Consider the following 10,248-nt stretch of genomic DNA (forward strand, 5'->3'; position numbering starts at 1 on the left):
GGGAAGGCATCTATCCAACCTGCAAAGTAAGTAGGTAGTGAAGCTTTTTGTGCCTAGGCACACGGGTGAAGTTGATCTACTAGTCTTTGCCTGGCTAGTGGCTCCTCATCTGATGCCTGGGGAGTTTAGGTTTGATGCTTCCTTGTGGGGTATTGTAGAGCAGACAGAACAAGCAGAGTGGACCTGCCAGAGAGTAGTTCTCATTCCTAGGAAGTGAAAGAGGGGTTGTAAAATCTGGAAAAGGGGTTAGGGAGGGTTTTAGGTGGGGGCAGAGTCTCTGGAGCCAGAGGAGTTGGTCATGAGTCATAGGTCTCTGTCTTGGGCACCAGGGCTGGTAGTCTTAAAGAAGTAGTTGATTGACTGACTGGTTGGTGAATTTGTGTATCTGATCTTGCAGGAACTTCTGTAGGCAATTTAATAGACATGGTCCTTTTAGGAGAAACATAAAGGGGACTAATAGGGGTCCTGTGAGGGGGAGGAGCCAAGGCCATACTTGATTGAACATTCCCCATGGAGCCTGTTGGCCTAGTTGCTGTCTCCTCTTTTTTAGTTGTTCTTTGTCTTTCATTACTCCCAGGAATGACTGTGTTTTGGCTTAACTGGTTTTGGTAGGTGTTTAAGATCAAGCTGGTCAAAATTGACTTTGTTTCTATCTATTGTTAAGAGTCAGCCGAGTTCCCATAGGGGTCACTCGTGGGGGAACTTGAGAGCAGCTTCTTAGTTTTGCTAGTGCCATTTGCGCTAGGATGGGTCCAGGTCTTGCTTGACCATGTGGCTTCCCTTGGAAGCATCAGGAATGTCTCCTGTCTCCAATGACCCTCCTCTTCATAGCAAATGCACTAATTGGCTTTTCATTCTCCAGTGGTCTCATTAATCTCCCTGAATAGGAGGTTATGTGGCCCAGAGTTGCAAAGCTCTTTAGAGAAGTTCCCTGTTCCCTGGATTCAGACTGACTCAGAGGGCCAGAGCCAAATATTCGTTTTCTTGGCCATTTTAATTTAACTTTAAGTCTTGATCATAAACATCCAGCAAAGTCAGTTTTACCTTAAATTAAGAGTATTGGGCTTTAGCTGAAGTTTGGCTTACTTTGGAGTCATTATTACATGTAGTAAGATGGGAGGCACAGCCTTATCTCAGGTAAGTCAGGGCTCTTTATAAATCTTAGGTAAAGTGTTCTAGTATTGAAGCTGATCTTTTTTTTTTAAATATTATTTTATAAAGTTTACATATACTGTTGTTCGAGGTCACATGAATACTGAGACCCAGGGAGAAGGTCCAGGAGGAGCCCAGGCCTTGTGTGTGGAGTATTAGGGCACCAGTAGCCTCCTATCCTCTGAACACTTCTTTGGTGGGCACATGTACCTAAAGGTTTTTAGAACCTGGGGAAGAAAACAGCGGAGTGATCATCATCAACTCCCAAAGAGACCCCCAATACATAGCCTGTGATTCAGAAAGAATACCTAGAGTCTCAAGAAGGCTGGATTGTCAGCAATCTGGCAATCTGGGACCACTTTCAAATCTATGCAAGCAGTTCTCTGTTTGCGCTCTCTGTGTGTGTGTGTGTGTGTGTGTGTGTGTGTTGCTAGGGATGGGGCCCAGGGTGTGTACATGCTTAGCAAGTTCTCTATCACTGAGCTACACCCTCAGCCCCTTAAATTACTTTTTGAAGTGTGCTAACTTAGGATCACAGGCTTTGCTGTTCCCTCTCCTGCCAATGATTTCCTCCCATTGAGTCGCATGAAGGCAGTTCCCCAAGGGGATTTTGGGTTGCTCTCCTGTATAAAAGAAATCTTGTTGTGCCAGGATGTTGTCACCCACCTCTGTACTGGTGAGTGCTCCCTTCATGTCTTTTCTGAACCACAGATTCACAGATTTTCAGTAAACCACAGACCTTATTTTGTATTCTGAGTCTGTGGTCTTGTTTTCTATAGCAGTGTGACCCAGAAAGCTTGATATCTCTTGCATAACTGTGATTGACAGTCTGAAAATGAGATCCACAGGTGAACTGAGTTCTCCATGGAGCTAGCCTGAGGTTGCCCTGAACCCCTCACTTCTCCCTCAAGCAATCACAGGACACCTATGGGCATTTTTTCCTCACGCCAGAATGTTGGCCCCAAAGAGAAAGAGAAAAAAGAAAAGAGGAGTGGAGAGAATGAGTCCCTCATTGGTGGGTCTGGAGGAGGGACTGGGAGTCCAAAGCCCCATCACATTCAGCTAACAACCAATTAGGCTTCCTGTCTTGTGCCCTTGTCAGAGAAGGGGACACTGGGCCCTGGCTTGCTCTTCTCCCCTGACATGGCACCAAAAGAAGCAACTGGGAGAAACCTTCTTCAGAGTGGGAGGATATAGGGAGAGAATTGGAATGCGTTTTATTTTGAGTGGACTTTTGCATTCATAAGATTCCTTTAAAAAAAAATATATATATATATATATATGGCTCTTTTTAATTTTAGCCTATTTTCCTTAGAGCAATAAAGCTTTTTGCAATATGAAAAAAGTGACATTTGATCTGAAAGGGTCTGGGGGTCTCTGAGTGTGAGGAACTGACCTTTAATACCCACTTACCAGAGCTGCAGCTGGTAAGGCGAGAGCTGAGCCTCCAGGAATGATGTCCCCTGCCCTCCACAGGTCAGTTCACAGCGGGAAAGTGTTGGTGAGACCCTGGGAGCATATGTGTGTGTGTGAGCTGTGTGTAAGCTGTGTGTGAGCGTGCACGCCTGTGCTCCTGCCTCCTCTTTACCCATTCTTTCCCTTGGTGGCTATGGCTAAACCTGCCTCTGTCTTCACTCTCTCACCAACTGTCCCAGTTCTCAGTTCCTCCCTCCCTCCTTTCAGCCACACCCAGAAGCCCTACTAGGCAGGGCCAGAGGGAAGCAGTTGTTGGTGTTTTTTCCCAGCTCCCCCGCTCAAACCTGACACCCACAGAAAGGTCAAGCCCACGTGGTTGCATACATCCCCTGCCTGGCCCGCCCTGGCTGTTACCATGACGACTGCTGGGCTGGAAATGTCCTTAGCCACCACTACTCAGCACACTGGTGGTTGTCCCAGGCTCCTTTCTCAGAAAACCCACTCCTGCCAGGGGCTCTGGAGTCACAGAGCCTCTGGGAATACAGAGACATTCAGAGACAGACAAATAGATCCAGTCAGAGGCATACTCACGGACAGAGTCAAAGAGAAACAAGTATACTTAGAGGCACAGAGAATAGAAATATGCAAGAAAGTGAGGTGGTGGCAGAGCCTGAGCCATGCAGGACTGAGGGATGAATAAAGCAGAACAGTCTGAGATGGAAATAAGAAAAAGAGACAAAGGGAGGCCCAGAGAACCCATGACAACCTAGGGAGAGAGAGCCCCAGACTGAAAGAATAATGGAGAGGGGGCCAGGGAGGAAGCAGGGAGAGGCAGAGATCAGGGAGTAGGAGGGAAGCCACGAACACACACACACACACACACACACATATTGCACACATAGTCTCCTTGCCCTAGGGAGAACCTTGATTCCATTTCACCCAAAATTCATTGTAAATTCCTGCTCTCAGCCTCATCTTTGCTCAGAGGCAAAATGGGCATGTGGAACAATGATGGTAAAAAATTAGGCCCTCGCTCCCATCCCCGTAAATTACTTTGTTCAATAGATTTCTGTTTATCTTATCCTCTCTGAAGCCTCAGTGGCATCCAAGATGATTTACTGCTCAGGCTCTTCCTCTGGCTGGACATTTGCCACACTAAGAGAGTATGTTCCTTAAGCTAGCAATAGTAAAGCTGAACCCCTTCTTAACACACATGCGCGCACGTGCGCGCGTACACACACACACACACACACACACACACATATTCTTGATTCCATTTTACCTCAAATTCATTTTGAATACTAACTCTCAGTCTCATCTTGCCCAGGAGGTGAAATGGGCATCAAAATACTGAGCAAGGATAGCTAAAAAGAGGCAAATTTATAGAGTAAGGAATGTGAACTTCAGAAATGAGGAAGTCCCTGACCATGAAAGGAAAGAAGAGACAGCTATACAGATAGTGAGTACCAGACAGGAGTGTGGGATTCGAAGGAGAGAGGAAAGGAGGAAAAAAGTTTAGAGCTCTGACCAAAGCAGGCCAGAGAAGTGTAATGGTGTGGTGGGCTAATTGGATTGGTCTTCAGGGTCTGGCTATGAATTCTGCCTCCAAAATTAATGCCATGATTTCTCATCCTTGAAGTGTCTCTAAGATTTGAGTGAGGTCTCTCAGGGTCTTTGAATTCTTGATTGTTCTTAGCATTTTCTTCTTAGAAAATAATTAGGCCATTGGGGCCCATCCAGTTTTTGACCTGTTTTCATCTTGACTATAGCATAGAAGGGGACAATGGAGTCAGTGTCCCTAAAGTTACTATGTTCCAAGGTCACATGTGGGCATTGAGTTGAACAGGTGCCTTCTTGGACTACCCACTTCCCTGGTGCCCTCAACCCAGAGAGCCTAGTCAGGGAGCAGGGCCTCCTATGCAAGAGAGCTGTGGGTAGGCACCTGGAGTAGGCTCAGCTGAACAAGCCAACATAGGAGAACCACACTACCCACTGGGCAACAGAGGCTGGAATGTGAAAATCAACGGTCCCAGAAGGTGGGTCCCAGACTGGGTGGGAAAGGAACTGAGGCTGTTGATACTCCCACATCCCTGAAGCTCACCTCTGCATCCAACTGTAGTTATGGAGGTACACACTCGTGAAACAGCTTCCTACCTCTCTTCTTCTCTTCCTGAGTCTCTCCTTTTTTAAAAAATATTTTTTAGTTGCCAATAGATTTTTTACTTTGTTTATTTATATGTGGTGCTGAGGATCAAACCCAGTGCCTCACACATGCCAGGCAAGCGCTCTACCATTGAGCCATAATCCCAGTCTACTGAGTCCCTCCTTTTGTGTGTGTATGTTTGTGTGTATGTGTGTGGTACTAAAGATTGACCCAGATGTGCTCTACCACAAAGCTATATCCCCAGCCCTTATCACTTCTTATTCAAGACAGGGTCTTGCTAAGTTGCTGAGGCTGGTCTTGAACTTGTGATCCTCCTACCTTAGTCTCCCAAGTAGCTGGGATTACAAGTGTGTGCCACAGTGCCTGGCTATTTGCAGTCGTTCCCCCCACCCCCCGGCCCTTTTAGGGCAGCCTGGAAGTGGCAGGGGTTTAACATCCCCAACGGGCAAACATCAATTAATAAAAGATGGGCTTCGAGGAAATTACATCCAGATTTCTCCACTGTTCATTGGGGAAATTCTGAGTTGCAACCTTTATGGAGCCTCAGAGTGAGTTCAGCGGGACTGACTCCTATCTACCCACTTGATTCACACTTCCTTGTCTCATTTTCCTTGCTCCCTCATTCCTGTTCACCCTATAAAATAAACTGCTTACATTCAATTTCTTGTCTCATGTATGCATTTAGAGACCATAAAATGGCACAAGAGCAAACTTTTTTGGATCTTCCCAGCCCATAAGTATTGTTGGAAGGCTCTGCATCTGTCTGTTGATTTATACATGATCACATGTTTGTGGGAAGGGGTCATTATCATCTAGGAAGAGGAAAGGAGAGCTCACCACCTCTCCCTCCTAAACACTGGGAGGCCAGGGCTGACTTACTAGTAGCAACACCCCATAGATTTCCAGTGGACAACCATAGGCTTTCTTAACTGGAAAGAACCTTAGGGGTAAACTGACCCAACCTTCTACAGAATGCAGGGATTCCCTTTAAAACTTCTCTGACACCTGCTTAAACACCTCCAGTGATGAGAAACTTCCTGTTTTACAAGGCATCCCTGTCCATTGTTGAACAGCTAATAGACAGTTCTTAACACTGAATGTAATTGGTCCCCCAGAAACTTCCCCCCACTGGTCCTAGTTTGTCCTTTGGGGTCTCAGCGTTCCACCCAAGACTCCTCTAAATACTCTAAACCCAGCTATCTTACTATTATATCTTCCCTTTTCCAGGCAGAACAATTTAATTGCCTTGTCGTACTTTTTTTGTGTGTGTGTGGGGGGGGATATAGCTCAGTTGGTAAAGCCCTTGCCTCATATGCCCAAGGCCCTGGGTTCAATCCCTAGTATCACAAAAAAAAAAAAAAAAAAAAAAAGTTTTCTCATCAGTTTGTTAAGGCTGACTTTGAACATGTAATCTTCCTGCTCAGCCTCCAGAACTGCTGGGATTACAGGTATGTAGTACCACAACACCCGGCTGCCTTGTCCTTTATTTGAATTACTTGATCTTTTGAGCCTCCTTACCTCCAGGGAAGACTGTCCTTGTCAATGTTCTTACAATATGGTGCCTAGATGATGCTTTCAGAGTAGTGTGACCAGTATAGAATGTATCTTTACCTTACTATGGCCTTCTGCCACATGACCAGCGCTGGCTTCATGAAAGAAGATTCGATTCATAAGTAATTGCTAAGGAGTTTTAAATTAAAGAGACAAGACTCTCATTACCTTTAATACCAGCTCCGGGATGGCTTCTCCTAGCTCCATCCTCCAGCCACCTAATGCCATAGCAAGGTTTACAGAGGAGACTAGCGAGAGAGGGAGAACACGCCAGGGAGTGGGTTTTTATTGGGGAACAAAAAATTCAAGGAAAAATCCCATCCAATGAAGGTTAAGGGGGGCAGCATCCCAAGGTCAGGGGCGACGATTGGGACTTCAGGGCAGTGGCCAGGCACATCTCTGCACAGACAAGCCCTCGGACCTGGAAAAGGTGGGGAAGGCTCTAACACAGCTGTGTCTAAGTGCCTCTCACCCAGCCAGGGGGTAACCCAAATCACGTGCGAGGATGGCTTCCCACATGGCCCCAGGTACATTTTAATTCCTTTTTTAAAAAATTTAGTTGTAGATGAACACAATACCTTTATTTTATTTGGTGCTGAGGATCAAACCCATTGCCTCACATGTGCTAGGAAAGTGCTCTACCACTGAGCTACATACAACCCCAGCCCCTATATTTCCATTCTTGATTCTTAGTAATGTAACTTTTTTTGGCAGTCACATAACACTGCTGACTCCATTGGACTGTGAAGACACTGAACAAGTGTTGTTTGGGCTTCTTAGCACCTCCTTTTGCTGTATGTATATATATATATATATATATTATATATATATATATATATATATATATATATATACACACACACACACACACACACACACACGGGATTGAACCCAGGGGTCCTCAGCTCTTTTTATATTTTATTTTGAGACAGGGTCTTGCTAAGTTGTTTAGGGCTTTGCTAAGTTGCTGAAGCTAGCTTCAAACTTGTGCTCCTCCTGCCTCAGCCTCCCACATTGCTGGGATTCCAGGCATCTGCCACTGTGTCTCTCCCTTTTCCCTTTCTTCAGGTAACAGTAATGCTCCTCCACTTCCCATTTTAAGGTAGTTTTGGCAGGATCATTAATCACAATATGCTCTATCCCTAGGCATAGTTCTTCCCCATGTCATAGTCAAAGCTCTAGTGATGAGCATGTGAGCCAGGTCAGGTGCATTAAAGTCCTTCCCTGGGATTTATTATATGAAGTTGGAAAACATGCTCTTTCCTCCAGAGTTATTAACTGGGATGATGCAAGCTTGGAGCTATTTGTGCTCTACCAACCCAGAGAAGAGTTAAGAGTGAAAAGAAGAATGAAGATAGGGTTAGAGTTCTTGGATCCTGATGACCCTGAGGCTAGTTACTTTTTTGACCTTCCCAATCAATGTCCTTTTATGGTTTAGTCTAGATTGAGTCTGGCTTCTATCACTAGAACAAAGTAACACACAGTTATTTGTCTTATGTTTCTGAAGTTAAGTTTGTTCCTAAATGAAGAATATTGCATTTATTTGTATTGGGTTTCACACTTTGTCCCATTGCTCCAGTCCATAGAAAAATGCTAGAATTCAGATTTTGTTATTCAATTACCTATCCTCTCATTTTCGGTAAGAATGACTTCTACTCATCAAATCATTGATAAAAATGTTGAGCTGGACAGAGGAAAGAAGGAAAGAACAGGGAGAGGGGAAGGAAAAAAATCATCATGTCAGTTTATTAATATATGAGTGTACTCGTGGGATGGTTGTTGGACACACTGTGAGTCTACTCTGCTGTAGCCAGCCTATACTCAATGTTCTGTCTCCCAGATCTCATGACTTGATCAGACACTATGACAAAGTAACTTGGCATTCCGCTGGGTTACCATTTGATAATTTCATCCAAAAAGGACATATGATTAAAGAATAAAAAATAACCTTAGAGATTACCTGATCTTTAGAATACTTATAAACTCTTTGAAACCCTCCTCCCTTCCTGTGTACACATGCATGTGCACATGATCTCTCCCACCCACCCCACCCTTCTCTACTTTTTGTATCTGTTAAAGAATGAATTCTTTAAAAGTGGATTAGGTCAGCATGAAGGAAGAAGAGAGTCAATTTGGGAAGACAAAACCTTTGCTTCAGAACAAAGTATGATACATAGCACTTGGGATAGAGGAGGTGGGCAGAACAGGAGGGATGAGAATCTCTCAGCCACGCATTGATTCATGGAACAGTACACTAAGGCTTCATGCAGGGACTGGAGGAAATAGAGAAGCTGGCGCTTGCTGTTGCTCCAGTCCGGCCTGAAGGAGGCAGTGTGGTGCAGCAATAGAGACCACACTGCTTGCTGTTGTTCCAATCTGGCCTGTAGGAGGCAGTGTGGTGCAATAGAGAGCACATTTGGAGTTAGCCCTCTTCAGTCCTTGTATCACCACTTGCCTACCACCCAAACCACCTTGTGAGAGTCCAGAGCTCTCAAGACAGACTCCCAAGTTCCATATTTCCATATTTCACTCTTCCCATTTTCTTGCACTTTGCTCAGTTACCAAGTCCCAATGGTTCTTCATTCAAAGGCTTCTCATGTCTACTTCGCTCTGGTCACTAGCCACCTTCCTTCATTCATGTAGCCATCATCTCTTCAAATATTTCTTCAACCCTATTCTCCCTCTTTTCAGGGACTGACATTTTTTTATAAACATTTTTATTCGTTGTTGATGAATTTTTAAATTTTATTTAATTATTGGTATGTGGTACTGAAAATCGAACCCAGTGCCTCACACATGCACTACCATTCAGCCACGATCCCAGCCCCATGTATTTTATTTGTAGAATTTCCATTTGGTTTTCTTATCGTTTCCCTGCCCCTGCTGAAATTCCTCATCTGTTCATGCAAGTTGCCCACATTTTCCCACTAGACCCTTTATCATATTGGTCATCATTATTTTAAAGTCTGTGTCTGCTAGTTCAATATCTGTCTCATCAGTTGATTTATCTTCTGACAATGGATTAAAATTTGTCTTGTCTTTTTGTGTATTTTGTAATTTTTAGAAATGTCCGTAGTGTATAGAACATCAGAGACTGAGGTAAATAGTATTTATGCCTAGAAATGGACATGCCTCTTCCATCAGTCTGCTGGTCTGGGGTGTGTGTGGGTTTGAGTCCATCTTCTTAAGAGACAGGCAGGGTTTGGGTTTTGTTGTTGCTCTCATTACTTTCTGTGTACCCAGGCTTCAAATTCCTTAAGTGGTGGGCCTTTTAGGGTAGGGCAGGAGTGTCAGGAATTTGTCAGTGTTCCTGCTCTACCCTCAGCTTTTCAGCAATCCCCAGCACACGGCCTTCCAGCAGCAAGAGACTGTTCTTGCTTATTATTTGGTGCTGGGCTCAGGGAAGGGCAGGGTAGGGGTGATTCGAGTGATTCTCCTAACTTGGCTTGGCTTTGGTCTTTATTTTTTTGGTACTGAGGATTGAACTCAGGGGCACTTTACCACTGAGCTACTCCCCCTCCCCCCATTTTTTTCCTTTCTATTTTGAGACAGAGTCTCAATAAGTTGCTGAGACTGATCTTGAACTTGCAAACCTTCTGCCCAAGTTTTCTGGGATTACAGGCATGTGCTACCATGCCTGGCTCAGCTTCAGTCTTAAGAAGGTCCTATGCTTCTGAGCTTCAGAAATTGGGGCTGTCTCAGTGTCTCTGCTCTCCTCTCCATGACAGCCAAACTCTGCCATATATCTATAATAATTAATTTTGGGTGGGCCAAACTCTCTTGCTTCTCTCCCAGCTGAGCAGACCCTTGCTTGAATTTTAGCCTAAGGTAATTTCCTGCCCTTATTCCTGTGGTAAAGCATTTTGCCTCTATTCTTCCCACAGAATCAATGGATCTTTGCCTGCATTCAAGAAGGGTGAGAAGGTTTGGATCTTCACTAGCAGCAGCTCGTTTTATTCCTCCTC

Source organism: Marmota flaviventris, chromosome 2 (genome assembly GCF_047511675.1).
Source record: "Marmota flaviventris isolate mMarFla1 chromosome 2, mMarFla1.hap1, whole genome shotgun sequence".
NCBI lineage: Eukaryota > Metazoa > Chordata > Mammalia > Rodentia > Sciuridae > Marmota > Marmota flaviventris.